The sequence below is a fragment of the Pleurodeles waltl genome, chromosome 4_2, assembly GCF_031143425.1.
Source record: "Pleurodeles waltl isolate 20211129_DDA chromosome 4_2, aPleWal1.hap1.20221129, whole genome shotgun sequence".
NCBI lineage: Eukaryota > Metazoa > Chordata > Amphibia > Caudata > Salamandridae > Pleurodeles > Pleurodeles waltl.
In genome coordinates, this window is record NC_090443.1 from 368,131,358 (window position 1) to 368,156,857 (window position 25,500).

Sequence of the window (25,500 nt, forward strand, 5' to 3'; positions counted from 1 at the left end):
GACATCTTTAATTATTTCTGGTACTTTTCGCAACCCACCAAAAATCTGGTTGTGCCCCACCAGTCGGTTGTGACCCACAATTTGGGAAACACTGAGTTAATATGTTAATTTTAGTTGATAGTTTTTCCTAGTATAATGGTTTTATTTTTCTTTAAAATGTGTAATTTAATTGTTTTTTAATTTATTAGTAATTCATATTATAGTGGTAGTTTGTTGGCTGTGTGAATGGATTGGATGGGAAGGTATTTAAATATTGATTGATTTTTTATTCATTTTATGCTGTTTAGATGTAATGATTATTTATTTTTTGTTTATGTATATTTTTGTTTTATATGAAATATTTATTTTTTTGTAAGTGTATTTATTAATAGTTGTAAAATGTATTTTATTTGCATTTTTTGTTTCATTTGTTGGACTTAAGTACTATTTTCATTTTATTATTATTCAGTTTAGGTTTAAAATTTAATCGTATTAAGTGTGCAGTTAATTAAAATTGCTACTTAGGTAAAACCTTTAAAATAGAAACTTACAAAGAGATGCTTCGATTAGTGATGATGAATAAAACATGGTGGAAAATGTTGCAAGTTTAAAGTGCCTAGTGCAACAGATTTAACTGTAATGTAAAAATCAGCTTCAGTCCCAGACTGCATGTTTACGTTAAGAGACAGTGCAGTACTAATTACATGTGTAAAAAATTGTTCAGGGGGCTTGAGTAGCTGCAGGGGTTATAGCATCAGTAGAAGGTTAATTTTCTGGTCATGTTTAGTCAGGTATTTTGTAAGCCTGCAGCTGAGCTGTATGTCTGTTGAGTTAAAACAAGCTAAGATTGCAGGCCTACAGCAGCTTATCACTCTCTGATTCCATACTGGTCTTGGAATAGTCCTTTGATCTTTTATGCTTGCCTCACATGTACCGATTTAGTGGACCAAAGTTTCAGGAGATTTTCTGCAAAGTCGGCAGAGCTCTGTCATGCTGGTTCGCTTCAAGGGTAGATGCAGAAGTAATGGTAGGCGTCCCAAGCGATACCTCAGGAACAATGTTTCAGTCTGGGCTTTAATGGCGATGTTATTTGCTTGTAGCAGAGTTTAATAAAGGCTCCTTTCTTGGTTAGGCCCAATTCAAGATACAACTGAGCTAGGGATGGTAGGGAGAAAAAATACTTTAAAAAGTGTGATGATGGCTTTATCCAGATGACCAGCACCTCTACCCCTTAAGGCTTCACTGCCATGATTAATAGTTGGAACTAATTTAGCCTGAATTATTTTCAGAAGAGGTAGAAATGTGGAGAATGCTGTGGCTGCTTCAATGTGCTTGAAAGCTGCAGTGAGAGCAACTTATTTCGTCTGCATGGGATCCATGTATTGTTTGTTGGAACCCTGTCTGTCTAGAAACATACCCAGGTACATATATTCTTGAACCTCCTCTACTTTATCGTTGCCCATGTGACGCTTTTGGGGGCTGTGAAGCGATTCTCCCTGAATCATTATTTTAGAGTTCTTTAAATTGATCTCCATTGGGTTTATGTCGGAGTAGGAAGCTGTAGCCTTCAGGAGCCTTTGGAGGCCGATTTTGGTTCGGCTAAGTATCACTAAGTTGTCGGCGTATATCAGACATGAAAGCAGGGTATTGCCCATCTTAGGGGTATGTGAATTAACCTGTGTTAGGTTGGTAGGCAGGTCAGCTAAGAAGAGATTGAAGAGAGTGGGGCTAGCACACACACTTGCTGTAGCCCTTGATGGGTTGAGATCTTTCTAAATATGTGGGCACCACCTCCTAGCTTAATTTGGACCCAGGTGTCAGTATGGAGAAGATTTAAGGCTCTCAGCAGTGGGTTGGGTATTTTCTTTAACTGGCCAACTTAGTCCACAGCTTTCCTCTAGCCACTTGATCAAAAGCAGCCTTGTAATTTATAAAAGAGAGCCAGAGGGGTTGCTTACTTGCCCTGTTTTGGTCAAACAGTAAGCATATGGGCAATAGATTTGTTGTTGTGCCCACTTCTTTAGCAAACCCTTTTTGTTTGAATGGAATCAGGCTTTTTGTTTGCCTATGATACTGGTTCCTAGAGGAGAAAGCCAGCAAAGTATTTATGGTCCACATCCAAAAGTGCTATGAGCCGATAGTTCGCAGGGTCAGACTCATTCTCCCTGTTTGTAGATCAGGGCGATGGTAGAGCCCTTCCACGAGGAGGAGATGGTGTTTGAAATAATAAGACTTTTGTATACTACTCCAGGTTCCTTGCCCAAAGTGATTTGTCTTTTTTGAAAATAGCTTTAGGAAAGCCATTTGGGCCAGGTGCTCCTTTTCTTCGTCTTTTTAAGATTTGCCACTCGATTATTGCTGCCTGCATGGACAGAGGACTTAAGGTCAAGAGTCCAGTTGAGTTGATGGTAGGGTTGGGAGAGTCATCACTTGATGTTCTGTGAAATTCACCAGGTGTGGTGCTGAGCCTGATTGACGAAAGTGTTTTGAGAGCTATTGATACCAGTTTTCTTCTGAGATGTTAGCTGTGTTTCTTGATTGGGGTAGGTCACTTAGTTAGTTCATTGTCTTCCAAAATTTGTCATGCCTGTTGTTGACTGAGTCTCTTTTTAGATTCCATAAGTGCTTTCTATACACAAGTTTTATATTCAGGGCATTGTCACTAGGAGTATTATGATACGTACAGAGAGCTTGATTTAGGCTTTAACTCCTCTGGAGCCTCCTCCTGTGACTGCCTGATTGTCAACAAATTTTGTTCCAAATCGCTCCCAAGTGATGTGAATGGCACTCATGTTATCCAAAAGGGCTATCAGTGAACATTTAGCTGCTTCCGCTAGATCATGGATTGTCCTTGATGACCATTTAAGTTTCCTAATGTTTACTATATAGTTGCTGCCTTGAATAGTGTCAATTGGTTTGTGGCTGTCCAGGGACTCTTGCAGTAAGTGGTTGCTCTTATCCCTTGGCTTTATTGAGAAACTGGAGACGAAGTGTAAGAGTAGAACTGAAAGCACTGTGAAGTCTATTAGGAAGCAAGCTGTATGGTTGTGAAAAGTGAAGGGCAGTCGTTATGGAAGCAGTCATTAATTAGTAGTAGGTTCAAGGACTCTAGTTCTCCCATACGCTCTCTGCCTTTTTTGTTATGCTTGAAGATGGGATTATGAGCTTGTTCAGGGACCATCCAGAAAGCATTCTGAGCTGCCAATAGCTCCTTGTTTTGTGATGACCCCAGTAAGTTCATATCGAAGTCCCCGGAAAGAATTATTTCAAAAGGGTGTGACCCAGCTTCCAGGTCTGAAATGTTATTTATCAGACGTTCTTTAGTCAACTGTTTGTATTTCACTTTTGAAGGTATGTAATGTTCATTAGAGCTAAACTGAGACTCCGTGAGCCCCTTTTGTAGAGTAGTTGGAACTGTCTGCAGGCTGCTCCATACTGTCTGTTTCATGTTGTGTTTGCCTTTTAGAGCAGTCTTGATGTAGATTGCTACGCCTCTGCTTTGGCGGAAATGGGTTGTGTCTTTTGTGGCTGGTACTGTGCACATAATAAAGCCTGGGATTACAGGCACTTTTTAAGCCCATGTCTCTTGTAGCATGATTATCTGGAAAGAGAGCCTCATCATCTGCTAGTTTGTCTAACAAACCGTTCCCAATATTCCATGAGCAGATTTGAAGCTTTCCTGCCTAATCGGGCAATGCTGATGATATAGGACATATTCATGTGTGGCGTTTTGGTTGAGTCAGGAAAATCCAACTCCAATCGTAGTCTAGCAGTGGCCTTCTGGTGATGCTCATGGGCTGCAAAAGGGTATGAGAGCTGGGGGGCATTGGAGATTTGCTCCATGTGCTCCTCAAAATTGAGCTAGAGTGTTTATGTGGAATTGTGGACTTCTGATTCATCTTTTGCGTTATTAGGACGTGAGGATATGACAGCTCTTCATTGGATGACATCAGTATCCCCCAGCTTTTGAAGGTCAGAACAACACCTAGTACCTATTTTGTAGCTGCAAAAGATGACTAAGTCACCTTGGTGTTTCATTTGTTCTTTCTGATGTAGGAGCCAGCAATTCAAACCAAGACAGTGTAAGCCGTGGTCAGGTTACCAGTTTCTGGAATTAGACTTAGTAATCGAAGGATGTTGCCATGGCTGAAAGGGTCAAAATGACCTCTTGGTTGGTACTCAAGATACATTAGGACCACGTGGCCTCTTGTTGCGCTGGGGGATGTATTATAGTGTCAGTGTCCTTATTTCCAGTGGCACGAGGCTGCTGAGCCTCAGTTCTAGGATACAATGCCCTAGTAACTACTGGGTATTTGAACCTTGCTAAAATAGTTATTGGGTCTAGCTTGATGGTGTCTTGGGCCCTGAATTTTCTTGGTCTGTTTTATATTTGCCCAATACAGGTTTGAAGGTTTGAGTCATTAATGCCTGATCTGTAGCCGAGGTTTTCGCTAGACGAATGATTCCTTTTTTCGTAGCACGGCCTGTTGTGGAGGTGGCCTTCGGTTATGGAGTTAACTTGGTGGCCTGCACTAGGAGGTCTGTCAGCCATGCTTTTTCAGGCACACCCATCTGAGGTGTTGCGGGGTCTAGACTGTCTGCTTAGGTTGCCACCTGGCAACTCTCTCTGCGGGCTCCTATTTCATCCCCTTCTGGAGAGGCAATTTCCTGAGAAGTTGCTGAGTCTGAATTAGCAACTTGAGGCGCTGTGTGGTCAGTGAGGTTGGTTTTTGTCTCTTGTTACTGTGGTGTATTTCTGCAGTTTTGAGTTGTTGCTTTGATTGCTGAAGAAGGAATAAATGCTCTTTCTCATGCCTGCTTTTTCCCTGTGTTTCCGTGCTTTGCGCTGATTCCTCTACCCTGGGATTTCTGATGTTTGGTTCGAGGTCAGCTGCATTTTTTGGATGGATGTGAATTTAATTTACATTTATTTAAAAATGTAATTTATTGTAACCTATAACTTGATATTTTTTAATTGACATTTACATTTATTTAAAAAATGTATATAATGTCTTGTTTTTTTATTTGTTAAATTTGTTTCTGACAAAATGATTATGAGTTGTAATGGTATATGTGACCTCTCAGTCATTTAACACATTCCCTACTGTTGCTTAGACTGGAGTGGGAAGAGTACATCTAACCCCTCTGAAGTCCAACACTTTCTCTACAGTTGGTTACACTGAAGTAGGAGTAGTAAATAAGTTCTCAGAAGCCCAACACATTCCTGGTGTACATTGAAATTATAATACTAAATGAAATAAAATGTAATGCATGAAGGTGTAAGACTTTTCCTATTTTTCTAAATTGGTGTTATATATATTTTTTTTCGTATTGATGTTTAATTGTAGATGTTTTTTTTTTATATTTTCTTTTTATATGTTCACTTAATTTAAAAAATGTTTATTATTAAGTGTGTGTGTGTATATATATATATTTATATATATTCACTCAAAAAAACAAAGGTTACAGGTATGTTATAGTTAGGTTCTGATTTTACTCGCAGAAAACCAGAGAAATTCAGGAGTTATAATTAGAGTTATTTCAAGTATCTGTAACTCACGGCCTTAGGTAACTATAACTTGTGCCCCACCCAAAGCAAGTGTGTTTACTCAGCGATTCCATATTGAACAATGATCTGGAATCGTTCTTGAAGGTGAATCCCTGTTTGATCAATTGGAGCACAATCTGTATGTGACTGTGACCAGTGGGTTCTTTCTTATCCTGTTCTTTCGGCCCCGGAGCCCACCTCAGCCCGAGAACCCCATCTCACAGGGCCCGGCCTTAACACATATTGTTTTTTATTGGGGAAGGGGGCTGCGCAGCCCCCGTTTTCTGTCCGATTTCGGGCCCGGGGACGCCATCTCCCCGGGCCCAGCCCCAACATGTATTGTTTTTTATTGGTGAGGGTGGGGCAATCTGTCCTGAGTGCCCTGTCGGACTGTGGGAATGGGTGCAATGGGACCGCGAGGGGGCTCAAGACCCCAGCTGTTTCAGCTGGGTCCCATCTCCTGTGGGACAGACAGGGAGCTGCTAAACATGCTGTCAAAGCTCCTGTTAACTCAGCTATGTCCCATGGGTGGGCACCCCTGGCACATACCAGAAGCGAGGCCTGGGAGCTGGTGGTCCCCAGGGCCAATATTGGCTCCTTTAGGGGGTTGGGGTGGCCCCCTTCCAACCTTAAACTTTGCCAGGGAAGGTGGTGGTCCCCAGAGCCGAGTTCCGCAAAGGACCTCCTTCATTATCCTACTTCAGCCCCAGGGAGGTGACGGTACCAGTGGCTGTGGGGAGTTGGGGGGGCGCTGCGCTCGCCCACCCCCACACTCTTGTTATTTAGCCCCAGGGAAGTGGTTGTCCCCAGGGCTTTGGGGGAGACCTCCCCCATGTAAAACATTTTGTCCTGGAGAGGTGGTAGTCCGCAGGGTGTGGGGGCAGTGCAGCCCTCTGCACATTTTTGTCTAATCACTCCCAGGAGGTGGTGGTCCCTGCGGCTAATATAAGCCTAAGGAGGGGGGCCCTGTCACCTCCTCCTTTCTCAATGGCCCCAGGACCTGGCCCACCAGAGCGGTCAAATAAAACAGCAGGAGACAACCATTTTTTTTTTATATTCCGGATCTGCAGATCTTTTCCGAGATAAAAACAAAATGCTTTTTAGCCCTGGTGGGGCCTGTCAGAGACCCCTAGACCAAGACTAGGGGCTCAGAGTGACCCTACCCTGGTCACTTTTGTCTTTTCACTTTATTTCTGGAACTCGCCTGAAGTCGATTCCCAAGATGGCTGCCAGCACTTCCTTGTTGAAATTTTGACAGCCAATTAGATATCAGCACGTGAACAGTTGAATTCATGCTGGATCCGCATCCCTAGATATCTATATTTCTTAATCTCTAATTACTCTAGAACTATTGAACGGAGTGACACAAAATCACAAAAAGCACACTTTCTGGACCAAGAGCTAACTTTCTGCCAAATATGGGAATCCACTTGTAGGATATATACACACACACATATATATATATAGCTAGATGGATACATTTTTGTATTATTTTATGTTGTGCTGGGAAAGCATGACGGTTCATGTATCTAACTCACTCACACCCAGGTTTAGGAAGAGCACCCACAACTAATGTGAAAATCTTCCCTTTATGGCTTGTGAACTTTCTCTTCAAACCACCTACTCTTGAATATAACACATCTAGGCACAGAAGGCATATGTATTTCAAAATATCTAGGGTCAGATTCTCAAATAAATTCAATAACTCGTAATTTTACATTGACCTTTGAGTGTAGATTTTAGAGTATCTGGCATTTAAAAAGGTTCCTGGGAACACTAATGAAAATCTGCGAATTCTCCAGATCTTTTAATGGAAAACTTTAATGAATTCCTAATTATGTTCACTTGAAGCCAGTTATAAAAGTTTACTTTAGCATATCTTGTTATACGGGCAATTTTGCCTACGAAAATAGCTTTCATTCGTGAAATTACAAATAGTTTGTATTTCTCCACTTGAAAAATAGTTTTCCCTATGGAGACGCCCCCTAATTCTCACTAATTTGAGACGAAGTCCGGGTCCCAGTAGTGACCTGTAAGGGGATGTATTGCAGCCATTGACAGTGCTAAATTTCGGACCGTTTACAGGGGGTAGAAGAGGCTGAGAAAATGTTTAACATTCTCATAATCCTGTATGTGTGCAGTCTTTCCAGGACATCACAGTACTAAATTGCACACTCCCGCCCATGGGAATAGTTCTGGGGTAATATTTTCTGTGAGTAAATCGATTTGTAGACATAAATTCACATTTTATTCAAAGTAAATCTATTCTTGAAAATGACTACGTGGCTCAGGCCGACAGTAAACAGTTATAATCAAGCTGGTGTAGGTTGCAAAGCCATAGCCCTTCGAATCAGCTAGGTGTAGGCTTAAATGTTTCCAGTTCAGTGGGTCGAGTCTGCTACAACCTAACTTACAACTGTAACATTACTACTAGTAATTTTATGACACTTGGTGGAGACCTGTGCAACGGGTAAAGAACGCTGCATGCAGAAGAGAGCTCACCCCATGCAAAGGAATAGGATAATTGCATACACTTAAACTGATTCACACAACTGACTCCCATTCAGTTCCAACAACATAAATGGTGCCCACACCGTAGACTTCGGTATTTTCTTTCTCTTTTGTTAAATTCTGTAGTGACCACATTCTGCCTGAAGGATACTGACCTCACTTCTGTAGAGGGAAGAGAAATTTCACTGAGAATGCGACAGCTCCTGTAGTGACGTTTGATGTAAAATAACACAACCAATTATTCTATTCTCGTTCAGTGGAGCTTAGTACGTACCCTTGTGGCAGGAGGTGACAGACTTGAGGAAGAGACATGCACTGTCGGAAACATTAACAAGAAATGGTAAGATGAGAGGAGGCGGAGAAGGAGAAGTTCTCAAGGATTCAGCTGCCACAACCTTTTCCACGAGAGCCGCCTGGATCCTATCTCCATCTTACCCTTACCCCCACTCAAGGAGACTGCCGCTCCACAATGCACTCTCAACTGCTACATGCGCTGCCTTTGGAAACAACCTTAATAGCGTGCAAAGTAAGATTTTAACCAGGGCCACGGGAATTGTGCGACAGGGGAAGACCAAATTATGCATCACTCTTGACTAAATTATGCTGAAAGTAAATGCAAACTATGCAGAGTAATATGGCACAATTATTAGTTCATTATTTTGTCAACTTTGACATGCTAGTTATTTGTAGACATGTTAACTTTATGTGGGCAAAGGTTTCACTTCAATCATACCAGTTTAACACACAAATACTGCAATAGGCACCTGAAAGGTGTGCAGCTAACCTTTGTGTAGGGACTTTAACTGTGCAGCTACATGTGCAGCCGCATTGCTAGTAGAGAGTTTTGATGTGTTTAAGGTGGAAACCTTTTTTTTTTGCTTCAATCTGCAAATTATGCAGCAGGTTGTGGACTATGTGGCACATGCGTACAATGCTGCAGCTGCAGAATTTCATAACTCCAGTGGCCCTGGTTTTAACCCCTTCTCTGTAACTACAAACTGCCTTATAATCTCTGACCCAACTCTGTCCTTCTTCATACCTACATTATTAAGCACACATACCATACAAAGAATTTGAAGTTTATATTACATTTCTTTTAATCTTCATTAGTTTCATATGTCAATGTCACTTTTTTGAGTAAATTGTTTGCTTCACCTGGGGCTAAAGTAATTCCAAGTGCAACAGAGAAGCACACAAGGCATGTCTTTCAAAGCAACCCAACTACACATATAGGTTTGCCTTCAGTCTAACTGTCTCAGTTCCACACTTTAAGGGATTTCTATAACTTAGTTTCAAATATCCTAGTCCTATTTTTACATTGTGTTTTATTGACTCATAACTGTGCTCAAATATAATTTTGAGATTCATTTGTTAACCAGAGTATCCTCATACACATTTGTTTCTTTCCGTTGAGGCACTGTGTTGTTGGCCCTGCCACCAATTACACCAGGGTCATCTTGGTAGCCGCATCTAGGCCCTCCACCATCCATTGGTCAGGTGAGTCTGGGAACATCTGGTCTTTACATCTATATTCCATCATCATTGATTAACTGACAGTGCTTTCTGTATGTTATTTTTCTATTTCTAAAGTGTTTTCAATAGTGTTTATTGTTTTCCATTCAAGTATTAACTTCTAAGTTGCCAGCATTTGTGGCAAGCATCCCTTTTATAGTTTGACATTAAACGTGAAATTTACATTTTGTGTTACTCTTCTCTTTGTAGCTGTTAAATGAGAAGATACGTTTTGAACACCAACTATAAGGAGGCAGTCCAGAAAGGAAACATCTGTTGCTGGAGCTGGAGAATTGAGATTTTAGAGCTGTAATAACTCCATGCATGGATCAGCCGTTACCCTCATATTTTTGTCAGTTATCATGGTACTAACCCTATTAGATATTTTCTCTCATTTTCTAATATTGTAGTCTGTAGAAGTATTGTAACTAAACTCTATTTGATGTATTTCAACTTTTTCTGTCTTATTCTTGCAGGTAAATGGGACATTGGGTCAGGCAATGTTGTTGAATCATCAACAAGCAGAGGCCTGTGGTCAATCAAAAGGGATAATCCAGTCCTCCTCCAAACAGCCATCTCAGCAGCCACTGCTGCACATGAAGAAAAGGAGGAGGAGGTGTGGGGATGATAGAGACAACAATCAAGCAATGCCAATGTCATTATTCAGGGGCAACAAATGCACATAATTCTATAGAGACCTCAACTTATGAAGGACACACAACATAAAAGCTTACTACCTCTGCCCAAAACACCTGCACCACTATTACCTCTACCACCACAGACACCACCCTACCACACTCACTGACTACCATTGTTAATTTAAAAATAGTATGTACCTTTTTTTAAGCAAATAAAAGTGTGTAAAGTTTATCTGTGACCACTTGTTTTAGTACCTACAAAAGGGTTATTTATATTATGCTATTCTGTAACATTCTAAGTCTTATGGATTTCAAGGTTTGTTGATTATCTAAAAAAATAATCTTTCTAACTAAACACTTCATTTTCATGCCATAAGATATATTAATGTGAGGATGATTTCAAGAAATACCAAACACATTATTGTTAAAACAAAAAATCATCTTTTTTAGGTAAGATAATGAAATATAGACCTTGGGATTGTGTTTAGGGAAATTAAATAGAGTCTTGTGGTAGAAGGGAAATCCAAACGTGGAAGGGGTTGAGCAAATAATAAAAGTGCATCCGGAAATGTCAGGTAGCATGTCTATATACAAAAGGTCATAAATTAAAAACAAATGGGAGAACCATGTCCGATACCATCAGTCTGTAAATTAAATTTTAAAGATCTAAAATGTCAGAATCATCAAATAAATCCCAATGTCCTAGTCAATTATAAAACCATCCCCCCAAGCTAGGAGTGAGGTTTCTGAATCAAGTTAATGGATAGGGGGCAAACGTTCCTGGCCATCCCTAACAATGTTGAACTCTTCCTCAGACACATATTTCAAATGGTTGGTCATTGCAGGACGGACACACCATGAGAAGCTCAAATCAAAGGGGAGTAGGTGAAATAGATAACACTGACAAACTGGGAAACAGGATAATAGACATTGATCCCTGAATCTCCTCACGTGGTCCCAAGTCCTCCATAAGAGCAGACAGTGTATCGTAGTTCGAGGAAGGGAGTGGTCAGCACACAAGTGCTCACGTGGCAGAGGAGGTGAAGGCTGTGCAGGTGGTGCTGCAGAATGATATGGGTACCTCTGGAGTGGGGGGGGGGTAGGTGCAGGCCATATGAGGATGGATGCTGCCCTTCAGACACCACTAGCAAATCCTCTTCAAGGCCAGGAGTAGCCCCAGTGTCTGCCTCCCCTGGGCTGGTGGTGTCTACATCCACCCCCTCACCTCAGTTGCTCCTACACCCTCTGCCCAGACTCTTTTTGTTGAGGAGCGTATTTTCCTTCGGGCAGGCACACTTTCCCTGCTAGTGTTGGCTTTTTGTTCCTCACTCCTGGTGGATAGCTGTTCTTCTGTCTACCGGGTCTGCTAGGATCATTCTTGGCCAGCTCTATTCACTGAAAAGAAATGAATAACAAAATAAAAAAAAGAGGAGTGTCAACTCAATTTATTTGTAAGAGATATTATATCCCTAAATGTAAGAAATAAAATTGTATATACTTTAACTAACTTTGACCATGCTAATGTGTGTATAAAAATCTTTAAAAAAAAAATTCTTTAAAAAGCTTTTATAGAAAATAATTATTCTTTCATATCAGGCATTCAATGGCGAATACATACTTATGCAAAGGAATCTGATTTAATTACATTATATTGTTTCAACGCTTTTTACTTTTCGAACATTGTTGCCATATTGCCTGTCTTAGAGATTCATCTTTTCTTAAAGTGAGTAATAATTATTAAAATGATTGTCATATTTGATATTATTGATCTAAAAATGCATTTTCATTTTGTTTAAAGGTGTTATTTGTGGTTTTATGAGAAACAAACTTGTGGTTTGCAAGTAAGTTAAAATCAACCGTGTATACCTTAGTTTGACAAACTGGAAGTTTTGTGTTTTTCACGTGTTAAAATTGTGTCAGAAATGGTATTCTGTCACAAAATAAGCCGTTTGAAAAACATTTTTGTTATTTCAAATTTAAATAATTAGTTATTAGAAACAACATCAAAACGTTAAATGCACGTTAGTATTAAAAACATTAATTCAGTTCTCATATAAAAAAGAATTTGGTTTAAATACAATGTGGAATGTTAGAACACCATCAGACTACACATATAGCTGGGTAAAACTATTTAAATTAATTTTCCCTTAATGTATTGTAAAATAATACACTTGCCATTTGTCTGCGGCTCAAACTTCCATTTGATCATGGGGCATTTGCCCGCTCTAAGAATCCTCCTCTACAGTGGTCTCATACGGGGTGCCTAATATATCTCTGGGAGAACAGCCCAAGAATGTTCTCGACCTTAATCCTGGCTCAGTCACAAATGTCTTCCCAGCATTTGTAACACTCTTTACCACACTGGGTGTGGACCCCCACCCAACTGCAGCATGTGCTGATGTCCCCCCAAATTTGGGACAGCGCTGCACTGCCTTGCTGCCTTGATTGGATATCTGGACCTCAATTAAGCTAGTAACTTTGCAGGACCCTCTCATAGATGAGCTCCAGTTCAATGTCAGTGAAGCTATGGGCCCTCTCATATATTTCCTCACCGTTATGGGGCGGGCGGGGTTGTATTGTCAAAGGAGCAGCAGGATGAAAGAGGATGTTCTTTCAGTGAATTAATGTCTCAGAATGACCAGAAAATGACTGACTACCATGTAATTTACTGTTTGTTACAGTAATCAGAGATGTCCATCCTGACTTTGGAGTCTCCACCCTGCTTGTGGAGGGAGGTAGCCCTCTGCATGCAGGAGGGAGAACCCTGTGTATAGATACAGGGCCAGACTGGGAACCCAAAGCAGCCTTGGCAAATTTTGTCAGACCATCCTCCATAGGGCGCATAGTGAGCAAGTCTGACTACTACATGGGGCTTGGGGGTTCCCCCCCACCCCCAAGAAAATATGGGAAAATATAGCAACAATTGTGCATTCTACAGCACATGTTTGATTACATATTCAATTGTATTCGTTTTTGGAGCATAGGAAATGATGATCTTACAGTACACCAGGAAACAGCAATCTTTATTGGGGCTTTTCAGTGATTCACTCATCATTACCTTCTAACAGTGCCTCTCATCTCTCCATAGCCCTTCTCTCACATGTATTTCATTTGTTTTGTAGCACATCTCTTACCAGCGTAGGGTGTTGGAGCACTTTACATCACACACACACACACTCAGACAATGAATCATACATGTGTAAAACAGTGTATAGAAAATGTTATATAAGACAAATGGGACTACAGGGTGCAGGATTCACATGTCATCCATATTGGTAGGTGTTTTTTAAGAGTTCTTGGTTTGGGGAAGCATAAACTCAGAATTCAGAACGTAACGCAGTGTTTAGGGTTGACTTTACTAACTGTTTATGTCTACACAAACAAACACTTTTTAGCAAAATTAGGTTACATAAAGACTGGGAAAAAGCCTAACTTTCTAACCTGTACCATGCAGTTTGCATGAAGCTCTTTGATGGCAGTTCATAGCTCACTGTGCTAGATTATGATTGTAACTAATGAACTGCACAGTAATAAAAAGGAGCTCTGCAACAAGAGCAGTATCCCCAGGGCTCAAGTCCTAAAAAAAGAAGTGGGAGGACTAAACAAGTTAGGCAGTATGTAAGTGACATCATGGCATGTGACATCAAGGCGTGGCATCACAGTATGTGACATAGGAAGTGACATCTCAAGAAGTGACACCAGATCTTAGCACCTCACACATATGTTTAGCAGGTCTCTCATGAGTACATTTGAGCAACTTATAAGATTTAGCAAAGGGGTTTTTGCATTGGGGTTGTGTCAAAAATGTGTCGTAACCCTGACTCAACTTGTATATTTATTTTTTAAAAACAAGATGAAACATGGCAGTAAATCTTTCCTGCTTAATTGGTTGCAAAGTCTGCATTTTAGACTATCTTATGGGGTTAAGGCATCTTCTACAGAAGCCTTTGTGTGCCCATTAAATCTCAGGGAACAATAATAATGGTAAGATATCTCTAGAGGTTAATGCACTTGCTAGATATATCTATGTTTTGTCCAGTCCCAGTTATGAATCAAGGTAGCAAAGAGAGTTAATATGTCTCCTGCAAAACACATCATCTAACCTGAAGATCTCACATTTTTATTTTATGTAGCTAGGTAAGTGGGATACTGCTTTTTACACAGAGATCCTTTTGGGACAAGTAGTTTATAAACTGTAATCCTTCTAATATACCACAGTGATCTATGAAGGACGCAACTCCCACACCGTATAACCCTTACTGCCTTATGTAATACATCCTGTACATTAAATTACACACATATGATTTATTGTCAATGCATAATGTGTATGTGTGATATAAAGCACTCTGACACCCTCCAGTGGGATGAGTAGCGCTATAAAAGAAATAAAACAAAATAGTGGTATTTATATTGTTATTTGTGTAAGTACTGGGACAGATCAACACATCTGACATTCTTACAGTGCATGTACATCTCTGATAAACAGGGTCTGAACAAAGTCACAACAATACCTCTTTTAAGTACTTGTAAAGTAATAACAAACTGTGTGCCTTTGTTTCCTCTCCATTGCATTTGTATCAGGGGGGAAGCTCCAGATAGCTCTCAGGGAGGACTGAGCAGAAGGAGGCCTAATGGCCCTTGGAAATCCTCAAAACTAGTCCTGCCTGTCAAAGTGGATTCAGCAGCCTACCTTTTTGATGACTGGCTCTCTGCTTCCCTGGAGGTGGTCCTTTCTAAGAAACTACAACCAGTATCATCACGCGCTCATAAATCACCCTGGTTTTCCGCTCCTTTTATTAAAGAAGGATTGTAAGCACTTTATTGAGGTTATGGAGGGAGACCTATGGTCCCATTTGCAAAGCAGAATATAGGAGTCCTGTTCGTCACTATCACTTGTAAATCAAAGACGCCCAAGCAGCTTATTATGCCATTAAAACCAATAACTCTGCAAACTCCTCGAAGGAGATTTTCAAGATCCTGAAGAGTATTACTGAGCCACCTGCAACTTGCCTCTCCTCAGTTGTCTCGATCGAACATGGTAATGCGTTAGCTTATTTTTTTCAAGATAAAATCATGAACATCTATTTAGCCTTTCACAATAACTACAGGTGACGGCCATAAGGACTCTTCTGTTGTTTCTCTATGGCCTTCTCTCCCAGCGTTCCCACTTCTCTCCGTTAATTTGGTTGAGGACCTGTTTAGGTCTGTAAAATCTGGGTCACCATTGGACCCTGTACCTATGCAGATTTTAAGGCCAGGGTCTGCGTTGATTGCTCCCACTCTGACTGAAGTTCTTAACCTCTTGCAAGTCCAAGGGATTGTCCCACACCATTAGAAACATGCAACAGTCAAGCCGCTTCTTAAGAAGTCTAACTTAGATCCCTCTAACTTGAGTAATTTTAGGCCAATCTCCCTTCTACTGGGAATTCCAAAACTCCTGGAAAAACATGAAAATAAACATCTTTTCGCCTTTCTTGAATCATACTCTTTGTTACACTCCACTCTGATGGACTTTCACCCTTTACAAAGCACAGAAACAGCATTGTTAGCTGTGCTAGAAAATATTAGATCAATTTTAGACCAGGGATCATCTGTGCGCCTTCAACATGGTAGAGTATTGCTTACTTTTGCAGAGGGTCTCTGAGGTTGGTGTTATGGATACAGCCTTTGATTGGCTCTCCTCTTTCTTGCAGAATCGCAGTTTTCAGGTCCAGGATCAGGCCCTCCTTTCAGCCAGCTAGTCATCATGCTGTGGTGTGCCACAGGACTCTTCTTTGAACCCTATTTTATTTAATATTTATATGCGCCCCCTGGCAGAGATTGTTCAGGCCCATGCGTTGTCCTTGGTGTCCTTTGCGGATGGTCATGTCAATCTACCATGATGCCCCTCCTGGCCAGTCTTCTTTAGCCTTATGCCTAGAGGTGGTTGCTTGCTAGATGTCTAAGTGCAAGCTGAAGCTCAATCAGGATAACACAGAAATGATGCTGCTAGGTAACAACTCCAGCTTTCTGACTTCAAGCCCTCTGTTGGATTCCTTCTACAGCCTTCCCAGTCCTAAGTAGTCAATAAGAGCCTTAGGCCCATATTTATACTTTTTGACGCAAAACTGCGCCGGCGCAGTTTTTGCTTAAAAAATATTACAGCCGGCTAACGCCATTTCTGTGCGCCTTGTGGGCGTCAAATTTATACTTTGAAGCCCGGCGGCGCAAACCACAGGTGTAAGTCATTTTATTTTATGCACACCGCAGCGTCAAGTCGTAAAGCAAAACGACTTTAACGCAGCGGAAATGACTGTGGGTCGATTTACGACACCGCACACCGGATATGCGGCGTCTTTTGACGCAATAGCGTCAAAATTCCCCGCAAACACAGCCATTTCAGCAGAGGAGAGCCAAAATGGATCCCAGATGCTTGTACAGACCCCAGGAAGATGACAACAGACCAGGAACTAGTCAGGAGGACCCACACAAAACCCAGGAAAGTTTTAAGAAGAAAAGAAAGTGTTGCTTCAGTGCAGAGGAACAGGAAATTCTGGTTAAATAGGTGACGGAACACCAGCACCAACTGTTTGTCACCTCAAAGTTGCCAATCAGTAGGAGAGAGGCAATATGGCAACAAATTGTTGACAAGGTTAACAGTGTGGCAGAAGTACGAAGAACAGTCATCGAGTGCAAGAAACGCTGGCATGACTGCAACTGCAGGACCAAGGAAAAGATGGCCAGGAACAGGAAGGCAGCACTGCACACTGGAGGTGGGAGTCCAGCACACCAGGAGGCCCTGGACCACATGGAGGAGATGATCCCAGCCGTCATCCCTGAGGAGATCGTCACAGGGATTCAAGGACAGGATAGCGCAGACTACAAGGAGACAACGCACATGCAGGGAAAGTCGCATGGGGAATTAAAATGCACTAATGTCAACTTTAAGCGGGGGGGACACCGACCGCAAAATGCATGGAAGTCATCATATACATGGAGTGGCATGGGTAAAGGGGTATGGCATGGGGGCATGGCCTGCACAGAGAGAAACTGGGAAACACCATTACAGTACACCAACAACAGTCCCATGGGGGCATGCTGCCATGCCAACAATGGAGCAAAGGTAAAGCCACGGCAGGAGGAAAGGGCACAACGTCAAACTGACATCCCGTCACACGTCAGCCACTATACCCCCTACATTAACTAGGGCCCATTTAACAACCTCTAGCCATACCGACAACTGGAATGTAACAGTGACAACAGTTGCCACTACCACCTCCGCTGTGTGTGCTGGTCAAGTAGCCAATGGCAGTAACGTCTCCATGGATCATACACACCTAAAGTAGTGGGTTGAGGATGACAACTTCAACAATCCCCTGAAACAAGACAAAGGCTCCAGTCCTGTCAAATGTGAATGCCCATAGTTGCTGCAAACATCAGCCAATGTCATCAACAGTAGGAGATACACAGCACTAAGGACACACCCATGCTGCATATGCCAGGGTCCATCCTGTGCCTGGGTCACAGTGCAACATCCCAAATGTCATACTGCTCAGACAACAGCATTGAGGGGGAGGACACATGTAACTGGTCACTGACATACACCTGCAGTCAGAGGAGGAAATAGGACACTGCTACGACTATCAGGGCAATCCAATGTACCCCACATTCCCCAACATCAGCTGTACACATTACCAATGCTAACTTCCATATCGTGCCATAACAATGCTATGCATAGGATACGCTACATGTCAACTACATACAAGTGGATGTGAAAGATCAGAGACTGGGGCAGGTCCAGATTGTTAAGTGTGCTGCTAGTGCCATCAGAGCACCCACAGCCAGTGAAAGGCCTCACCATGAGAATGGAGATAGACAGAGGCTTGAGTAGGACAAGAAGGTGGCAATTCACTATTTGGCCTAAAACAACACTAGAGGAGATGATGCGGACAAGACTAATAACTTACCACAATACATGTGACATGCAGGTGAGCCATAGGTCTGGGAGAATGCCCATCTGAAAGACTGGAGCAATGAACAGGAAACAAGATCACAATGTGAATTCATCACAAGGCAGGCATGTCACATCACCAATGCCACAACACAGACTAACTAATTGTACCCTATTTCATTGCCGAGGATGATGGATCTCCTGCGGAAATGCCTGTCCAGGAATACCCTCATGACATGGATGACGAGCTGACAAACATCACCCAGCAGACCATCCAAGATGTCCTTGGAACCCTCCAGACCCCACCTTCAGTCACAAGGAGGAGCTCAAAACAAGCAGCCATCACAGAGTACCCACCCACAACACCAATTGTAAGACCTGCCAGCTCCAATACAGCTGAGGACTCAGACGACACAGTCACCAGCTTTGAGAGAACTGCAGTCGGAGTACAGCGGGAGCTGGCCAAGGTGCGGGTGGGGATGCAAACTATGGCAGCCAGCCTAGAAGGGGTTCTTTCGTGCATGATGTCAACTGAAGAAGAGGCAGCAGCTATGCAAGGGCAAACAACTATCTTGCAGGAAGTAGAAAAAAGGCTGAAGGAAATCAGCACAGCTGTAATACCCAACACCTACAACAGCAATCCTGTCAACGCGTGCACGAATGCAACAATGAACCCCTCAGGGCCGATCTGGCTGCCTACCATTGTGATGTGGCTGCTATTCTGAAGAATCAGCAGATCCTCCTTGCAGCAGTACTGCCCTTAAGACCTTCACAGGTAGCAGAGACCGGAATGTCTGACTCCACATCTTCTAACACTGAGGTGTGTGTTGCCCCTTCACAACCACCACCACCAAGAAAAGAGGAGGCAACACACACATTAGAAGAAGAAGACATGGAACAGATCACCTTCACATGGAAAAGTAACCGGAAGCACTAGTCCCTGCCACATGGCCAACTATTGCCAAGGTCCAGCGCTTTGTAACATGCCAGTCTTACAACAACTGTACTCAATGACTGTTCTGCAAACCACTTTTTATCTTGCCATCCTGCCCAGTGATTGTCTCTCACTTACTCATTGGCAAATCCTGTCCCTCGGCACTGTCTGACACATCACCCCAGCATGTCAAATGCATTTTCCTTTAGCACTTGTGTAGGATCACAATGGAAGATGTCACTATAATGTACTCACAATCATGGACAATGTACATATAGCACTACAGCACTTTTCAATAAATAGCACTTACACAACAAAATTGTCTCTGTGTAATGTGACACATCAACTGTGCAGTAGATAACTGAAATGTGCCTCCTGTCAAATTACGTAGCTTGTCAATACAACTGTCCTGAAATTATGTAGACAGATAACTTTGCACAGTGGCCTGGATTACATCATACTCTGCCCTTCCTGAGGGTAATATCTGATGAAAAGAGAAAACATACACCATCATGCTGTGTTGGACAGAATACTGCTTCCTCAAGGGATATCTAAGTCATCAAATAGTGGCAGCAAAATGTTGTCACCATGCAATACTAACACATATAACAGTGCCCACAAATCTAAGCAAACACTCCAAAAAATGCATGAATGAAGGTGTCTGAGTTTCCATCCAAATAAGTAATCATGCTGAACAGTGTCACAAATGATGTCTGTGAGTCATGAAGACGATACTACAACAGTGCTTTCGACCACTCACCTTATAAGGGTTTCCTTGAACATCACACTGCAGTCAGACCTAAAACAGTTCCTCCAATACCAAATCTGGAAGCACTGTTTGTGACTTTGAAAACATACTTATTGAAAAAAACACGTCGGGATCCATATTAATTGTGATTGGTGGTTGCAATGAATGGTGGAATCTTTGCAAGATAGCTCTGCGGTAGCTGGCAATCTTACAGCTCAGTTGGGATTTGTTCGTAGCATAGGACACAAATGTAATAGAACCAAATTCATGTACACGAATGCCAAGGCCCTGATCAACAAGTATTTAATACATACTGTAAAGGGTTCACTATATATTTATTAAACGGTAATAACAGAAGAGGAAATTCGGGGAAAAGTCTTACCTACCCTAATCTACCCTAACTACTCATTACCAACAACTGTTCCTAACTAACCTAAGCTAAACTTACTTATCACATGTAACGAAACGTTCTAAACATCAACCCCCCACCCCCTTATGAGACAGGACACATGGAGGACAACAGATACTAACCTGAACACATACTATCCTATACTAATCAAATATATATTTTTTTGTATTTTTTTATATTTTTCACAATTTGTTTTGTAAACACACAATAACCCCAACATAGCCCCCACCCACCCACCCACACACTCAAAAAGAACAATAGAAATAATCAGGACCCCCCACCCACTAACACTAAACTAACAGCCTATACTAACCTAACACTAAGCCCCCTAAGCCCCCTAAGCCCACTAAGTATAAGAACAAGGAAAGAGAAGGGAGGGGAGGGGAGGGAATCATGTCCATTTAAAAAGTCTAGAGGTTGGCCCTTTGGAGGGTCCACTTTATGGATCGCACATGCCTGTTCATATGGCGAACATTCCGGCTCAGGTGACTAATTTTCCGTAGGACATGGTCCATTTTTCGTTGCATTTCATGAAAAGCTGCAGGGTCAACTGTAGCAGCTGGGGAGGTCTGGGTACCAGCTGAGGACGTGTGTGGTCGTGTAGAGTCTATGCCTGTGGGCTGCCCTGAAGGTGTCCCACTGCTAGGGCCTGGAGCAACTGCAGACGTTGGGACAACAGTCCCAGCTGTGGGTGGTGCCACCTGGGTGGAAGTGGTGGCTGTGCTGGTGGTGGCTGTTGTGGGCAAAGTAGGGCCACCCTTTGGGAAAGCCCTCCATGCTCCAGAGGCCCGTTCATTCCTGTATCTTTGGGCCATCCGTCTGAACAACGACTCTACCAGCAGGATATGCTGGTAACACAGTGCCTGCCTCTGGAACTCACAGACCTGGATGGGTGTCATGTTCGCAGCTGTGTAGAAAAAGGCAAAAAATTTACATTAGGAACTGTATTGTGTGAAATGGCACAAGGAGTAAATCAGACAGTACGTCTACTGTACTTGTAACAGCTCATATCATCATGCAGATCATTGAATGTCCCTGAGGAAGTACATGGAAGGCCAGCCTACAAAGGTCGTGTCACACATAGCACATCCAAACCCTATAAGATGGGTAACAATTGGCATTAATTTAGCATCAGAGTTCTGCCAGTTGTCAGCTAACAATCATGCAGCACATCTTGCGCCAATGCCAGGGCTACAAATGTCAGTGTACGGGATGGAAATCTAGGGCCAATGATCTGCAAGTTGTAAATGGACTAGCTAGTATAGTACTCATGTGCTATACCTGAGTGTGTATACTAGGTTCAGACCAAACATTCACTGATTTACATGTCTGTGTTACATACTGGTATCATCAGTACTAGGTACACTATTCACAAACCCATGCCTGTGTTTGAGGGTGGGGGGGTGGAGAAACAACTAACAATTTCAAACAACATGGACACCCAGGAAGTTTAGGAAAGCTGGACCTGTGTTTGGCTCTACACACACACCACAGGTAAGGTTTATCAATAAATAGGAGACAGCAAACCCTTGACCAATCCCAGCGCCACACATGTCTGGAAATGCAGACCTTTGTCCACATCATATACTTCCAGTAAGGCATGACTTACAACAGACACAGAGTTGCAAGAACACCCATGGTCATGATTTGCATGCACACCTAGGCCATTGCACTCAAGTGCCACTTACTTGTAGCACTACATGTGGAGCTACATGCTGTTAGGAAGTTCAACCTACAGTTTAATAAGTACTTTGGTGAACAGGGAAGCAGAAGTCTGTGGGTAAGCATTTTGCAGCCCCATTCTGGGAGAATGTGGGTCTGACAGGCAGACTAAATCTGAGATTAGTTCCAGTGCGACTCTTGTTGATACAAGTGTTATCCAGATGACTCACCCCAGTTTACATTGCGGGGCCTACAGGAATGACCTAGAATCCCTAGATAAGACAATAGGATAAGCATTGGCAAACTCCAAAATGCTTAGAAATAAAATCCCATTCATGGAACAAGACAAATGATTGGCCAGCGCATCATACCTTGCTATGGGTTCAACACACAGGAGTCCATCACATATCACCAGCAAACACAACACATAACAGACATATCAATACTTACTGGAGTTGTCGGGGTCCTCAAATGATGCCACCTTGCCCACAGTGTAGGGTGCTGGTCCACCTGTAAGGCATGGAAGGAAGAAATGTGCTCAAAATCTGTGCACTGACCAACAATTCCAAAGACATAAACTATGTGTAAGATGACATAAGTAATTAAAGCCACTCAGACATGATGATACTGCATCTGATATAGCATGGCTAACATGTGTGCATTGGTCTCCTGTGACAATTACACACATATCTGCACACATGCAGTGGCCCTAACTATCATGTGGTGGCAAACATACTCCGTCATAAGTGAGCAGACATAATAATGGCATGTATTAGTCTCATCATGTGCATCCAAGAGAGACATCCAAAGCCTGGTTACTTGAGGACTGCATTACCAGTCAAACAGCCTATGTGGCCATGACACATTTATGACACATAGGTACAATGTACAGAGGGGCAGGGACTTTTGTAAGCCCTCATGTTGTTACAGTTTCTTCATTTGATGTGGCCCAGCTATGGTGATTTGCACCAACCATAGAGATATGAACCCATTTGCATACCTTTGGCCTGCCATCCCTAAACGAAAGGTGGAACACCAAACACCAAATAGCAGTGTAAGATGTTAGCTGAGGGCACCTTACACCTTTTCCCTATGTTTCCAAATCCAGATCTGACATGTATCCAAAATGATGAAGGACCACAATAATCCCTAACATTCATAGAACTTTCAAAAACGCTTTCCTTACACACTCAGCAGACACACATGAGACATATGTCTGGGCCACATTGCTATCATCAATTGACGTGAAGCCAGCATTCAATTTCTGCATCATCTAGTGTTTAGAAAGACAGTCTAGCTATTGCGTCAACAAAGGTTGCCAATATTTTAGAAAATCTATACTTCACTGTCAAATGTGACCTATATAGACATGATTGGCTCCTATTTTGTGTTACTGTCTGACAGAAAGGCGGCACCAAATTACATTAAGCAAAAGTATTCTGTAAGTTTGCAGAGCACGTGTTTCCTGACAGCTAGCAATTGTGGTACTTCACATAGTCCATCAATGACCCTGTATGTTTCTGAAGTATTCCACACAGTCAGCAACTTAGCCAGCAGATATTGTACAAATCATCTGATGTCACTACAGAGCTTTTAATTGTGCACATTTACATGATATGTACTCACCAACAGGGCCACTAATCACTATTCCCAGGTGGTTCAGCAGATCTTGCTCCCTGGTGATGAGGTCAGCCCAGCGGTGCTGCAGCTGGTGGTCATTCCTCTGGCTCCCATACACACGCTGCAAGTGATGCAGACCTTTCCCCACCGGATTCGTCGTGCCTCTGTGTGATACCCCTGTATCACCCTGCCCCCTGCCTCGATCATGAATGGGAGGAAATGGCACACCAGCCGTATAAACCCCCCAAGCTCCTCCACACCCATCGTGCCAAGACGTGGCCTACTCAACATCTTAGCACCGAAAAGGGGAGTAGGGGATAAAGAAGAACAAAGGAGAAAAGGGGGAAAGTAGAAGTACAAAAATAGTGAACTTAACAACTAAAGAGCCCAACTATCCCCAAACTAGCACTACCCACAACAGACTCCCACAAACAACAAATACAATACAATAGTGGACAATTGTACACAAAACACACTCAGACAGTATACAACAACAATATTTATTTCACAAACTAATGGAGCACACAGGAGGCAAAAGCACAATTTCACTGGACACCACTCAGAACACAGCCACACAGTCTAGAAGAATCACAGGCTGCAAAGTGAAAGTGAAAGTACACCCACTGTACATAATCTGTAAACAGGATATCCTATTACATCACTTCCTGCATAAAATGGCTGCCCTTTTTTAAAATTATGCATCATATTTTTTCACGCATACAGTATGTGCGTCATTTTTTTCGACGCACAGGAGTAAAAATTAGGCCGCATCCATATATTTGTAAATAGTCTTAACATTTAACCAATTTTCCGGGCATTATGCGCCGTTTTTCGGGCATACGCATCATTGTTTTACGCTTGTGCGTCAAAATTTCAGGGCATGAACTGGTTTGGGGTATTTTTTCCATTTTAATGTAATGTTACATTTGTGACACAACTGAGATAGTCTGATTGCACCAACTTTGGTGTTGATGTTGTATGTTCACATGTGAGATATCATACTGCAGTGGACCATGATCCGCTACTTCCTTAACAGGCTTTTGACGCTTGGCTGACACACTAGATGGCCATATGTGTGGCCTATATATATGTATTGCACAATTTGGGCATGTTTGGCATCAGGAGAGGATAGCAAGATGACGCACATGAGTACAATACCTCAATGCCTATGGCTCAATGTGTGTGCATTGGCTACTAAAGTAGTTGTCGACCCAGTGTGTGTGCATCACAAGATGCATTATTGCAAATAAGCTTGTATGAATGTGAAGTCAATGTGTCCAAACCTTAGATGCAAGTCATTGTGGAAATGAGAGAGGACATGTGCTAGTCATACATGTAGCAACATCTATTTCACAAACTAATGGAGCACACAGGAGGCAAAAGCACAATTTCACTGGACACCACTCAGAACACAGCCACACAGTCTAGAAGAATCACAGGCTGCAAAGTGAAAGTGAAAGTACACCCACTGTACATAATCTGTAAACAGGATATCCTATTGCATCACTTCCTGCATAAAATGGCTGCCCTTTTTTATCATTATGCATCATATTTTTTCACGTATACAGTATGTGCGTCATTTTTTTCGACGCACAGGAGTAAAAATTAGGCCGCATCCATATATTTGTAAATAGTCTTAACACTTAACCAATTTTCAGGGCATTATGCACCATTTTTCGGGCATACGTGTCATTTTTGGACGATTGTGCGTCAAAATTTCAGGGCATGAACTGGTCTTGGGTATTTTTTCCATTTTAATGTAATGTTACATTTGTGACACAACTGAGATAGTCTGATTGCACCCACTTTGGTGTTGATGTTGTATGTTCACATGTGAGATATCATACTGCAGTGGACCATGATCCGCTACTTCCTTAACAGGCTTTTGACGCTTGGCTGATGCACTAGATGGCCATATGTGTGGCCTATATATATGTATTGCACAATTTGAGCATGTTTGGCATCAGGAGAGGATAGCAAGATGACGCACATGAGTACAATACCTCAAT

The 25,500-nt window shown here is 42.2% G+C and overlaps 1 protein-coding gene and 1 long non-coding RNA gene across 2 annotated transcripts in view; both read left to right on the top strand.

Annotated features, from left to right (window-relative positions):
* Positions 1-25,500, top strand: part of LOC138293868 (cytochrome P450 2D14-like) — a 298,270-nt gene that overhangs the window by 38,743 nt on the left and 234,027 nt on the right. The window lies entirely within an intron of this gene.
* LOC138292732 (uncharacterized) lies at positions 1,414-11,793 on the top strand. The gene is made up of 3 exons (XR_011202776.1): positions 1,414-9,535; positions 9,761-9,915; positions 10,027-11,793. It is a non-coding gene; the product is annotated as an uncharacterized lncRNA (long non-coding RNA).